Raw genomic sequence first — 3,640 nt, 5'->3', positions numbered from 1 at the left:
GGGAGCATGAACCATTGTTGTTGACATTACCCTTCAGGTAAAAGGTTGTGGGGCAAAACTATAAGCCCCTATCTTTCACTGTGTCCGATTAAAACTCTGTAACCACAAGTATCGCGTGAGTGTTAGCAATTATGGAGGACTAAATGATAGTTGAGTGTGTGGACTTGCTTTTTAGCTCTGACATAGACTCTTTCCGATGTTATGATAAATTGCAATTGCTTCAATGACTGAGGTTATAGTTTGTTGGAACCCAATAAGGTTTATGATTTATACTTTTGCATTGTGAATAGATCATCACTTGAACATAAGTAATCATATGACAAAACCTATATATGTTGCTGTTATAAGAATAATCATGATGCCTTCATGTCTGTATTTTATTTTTATCGACGCCTCTACCTCTAAACATGAGGACATATTTATTGTTATCGGCTTTTCGCTTGAGGACAAGCGAGGTTTAAGCTTGGGGGAGTTGATACGACTATTTTGCATCATGCTTTTATATCGATATTTACCGCATTATGGACTGTTATTTCACTTTATGTCACAATACTTATGGCTATTCTGTCTTATTTTACAAGGTTTACACAAGGAGGGAGAATGCCGGCAGCTGGAATTCTGGTCTGGAAAAGGAGCAAATATTAGAGACCTATTCTGCACAACTCCAAAAGTCCTGAAACTCCACGGAACGTCTTAAAAGAAATAAAGAAAAATCCACGCCAAAGATGAAGGCCAGGGGACCCACACCCTGCTCACGAGGGTGGGGGACGCCCCCCCCCCCTAGGGCGCGCCCCCTATCTCATGGGCCTGCTGGTGGCCCTCCGATGCCCATCTTCTCCTATATGAGGTCTTTCGATGAGAAAAAAATAAGGAGGAACTTTTCGGGACGAGACTCCGCCACCACGAGGTGGAACCTTGGCGGATCCAATCTAGAGCTCCGGTAGAGCTGTTCTGCCGGGGAAACTTCCCTCCCGGAGGGGGAAATCATCACCATCGTCATCACCAACGCTCCTCTCATCGGGAGAGGGCAATCTCCATCAACATCTTCACCAGCACCATCTCATCTCCAAACCCTAGTTCATCTCTTGTATCCAATTCTTGTCTCAAAGTCCAGGATTGGTGCTAGTAGGTTGCTAGTAGTGTTGATTACTCCTTGTAGTTGATGCTAGGTGGTTTATTTGGTGGAAGATTATATGTTCAGATCCTATATGCATATTATTACCCCTCTGATTATGAACATGAATATGCTTTGTGAGTAATTACGTTCGTTCCTGAGGACAAGGGAGAAGTCTTGCTATGAGTAGTCATGTGAATTTGGTATTCGTTTGATATTTTGATAAGATGTATGTTGTCTAGCCTCTAGTGGTGTTATGTGAAGTCGACTACATAACACTTCACCATTATTTGGGCCTAGAGGAAGGCATTGGGAAGTAATAAGTAGATGATGGGTTGCTAGAGTGACAGAAGCTTAAACCCTAGTTTATGCGTTGCTTCGTAAGGGGCTGATTTGGATCCATATGTTTCATGCTATGGTTAGGTTTACCTTAATACTTTTGTTGTAGTTGCGGATGCTTGCAATAGAGGTTAATCATAAATGGGATGCTTGTTCAAGTAAGAACAGCACCCAAGCACCGGTCCACCCACATATCAAATTATCAAAGTATCGAACGCGAATCATATGAACGTGATGAAAACTAGCTTGACGATATTCCCATGTGTCCTCGGGAGCGATTTTCCTATTATAAGAGTTTGTTCCGGCTTGTCCTTTGCTACAAAAGGATTGGGCCACCTTGCTGCACTTTATTTACTTTTGTTACTTGTTGCTCGTTACAATTTATCCTATCACAAAACTATCTGTTACCACTTATTTCAATACTTGCAGAGAATACCTTGCTGAAAATCGCTTATTATTTCCTTCTGCTCCTCGTTGGGTTCGACACTCTTACTTATCGAAAGGACTACGATAGATCCCCTATACTTGTGGGTCATCACCCACCACCACCGCCACCCCCTCCCCCTCCTCGTCGCTCTCACGGCAGCATCGCTCCTGCTATCAACTCCCACACCATGCTCACTCGCGCCAAGCGTGGTATCTTTCAGCCAATTGACAAACTCAATCTCTCATCCGAACACTCTTCCATATCTCCTATTTCCAAAACTTATTGCTCTGCTCTTCAGGATCCTCTCTGGCATGCCGCCATGTCCGAGGAGTACGATGCTATTCTTCAGTACCGCACTTGGTCTCTTGTTCCTCGTCCGGTTGGTGCTAACGTTGTTTCAGGGAAGTGGATCTTCAAGCAGAAGTTTGGCGCCGATGGAGCTCTTGCTCGGTACAAGGCCAGGTGGGTGGCCCATGGATTCTCGCAGCAGCCTAGTATTGACTACGATGAGACTTTTAGTCCTGTCGTCAAGCCGGCCACGATCCGTGTTGTACTCAGCATCGTCGTCTCCCATGCTTGGCCGGTTCATCAGCTGGACATCAAGAACGCCTTCCTCCATGGCGATCTTGACGAGGTGGTACATTGTGAGTAGCCGCCCGGCTTCATCGACCCTACACGTCCTCGGCACGTCTGCCTGCTCCACAAGTCCCTCTATGGACTCAAGCAGGCGCCCCGCGCATGGTACTAGCGGTTCGCTCATCATGCTCATCGACTAGGATTCGTGGCTTCCCAGAGCGACGTGTCTCTGTCGTTCTTTGGCGCGGTTCCAAGATGGCCTACTTGCTTCTCTACGTCGACGACATCATCCTCACCGCATCCAGTGCCAGGCTTCTACAGCACATCACCGACCAACTTCACCGCGAGTTCCCCATGACCGATCTCGGGGACTTGTCCTACTTCCTCGGGATCTCGGTCTCTCGGTCCACGTCGGGGATGCTTCTCTCGCAGTGCCAGTACGCCATCGACCTTCTTCAGTGCGCTAGCATGATGGATTGCAACCCGTGTGTTATGCCAATTGACACCCGTTGCAAGCTCTCTGCCGATGAGGGTCATCTCGTCACCGATGCCACTGAGTACAAGAGCTTTGTCGGGGCTCTTCAGTACCTGACGCTTACTCGCCCCAACATTGCCCATGATGTCCAGCAAGCGTGCCTCTACATGCACGCTCCCCGGGAACCTCATTTCAACCTCGTCAAGCGGATCCTTCGCTACGTCCATGGCACCCTCGACCTCGGTCTTCAGCTCCACTCCACGCCGGCCGCCTCGCTCACCGCCTACTCCGACGCGGGTTGGGCCGGCTGCCCTGACACACGCCGTTCAACTTCTGGCTATTTTGTCTATCTTGGTGACAACCTGGTGCCCTGGTCCTCCAAACACCAGGCCACGGCGTCTTGCTCCAGTGCCGAGGCTGAGTACATAGCTGTGGCTCATGCCGTGGCTGAGTGTTGCTGGCTTCGACAGCTTCTTCTTGAGCTTCAGCGCCCTCTTCCGTCTGCGACCGTTGTCTTTTGTGATAACGTCAGTGCTGTTTACATGGCATGTAACCCGGTCCAGCATCGCCGCACGAAGCACATCGAGATCGACATCCACTTCGTTAGTGAGAAGGTTCTTCACGTGCCGTCCTCGCAGCAGTTTACCAATATCATGACGAAGGGCTTACCGTCTCAGCTCTTCAAGGACTTTCGGTACAGTTTATGCGT

This window comes from Triticum dicoccoides, chromosome 6A, assembly GCF_002162155.2.
Source record: "Triticum dicoccoides isolate Atlit2015 ecotype Zavitan chromosome 6A, WEW_v2.0, whole genome shotgun sequence".
Classification (NCBI taxonomy): Eukaryota; Viridiplantae; Streptophyta; class Magnoliopsida; order Poales; family Poaceae; genus Triticum; species Triticum dicoccoides.
This window is presented reverse-complemented; position numbering follows the sequence as displayed.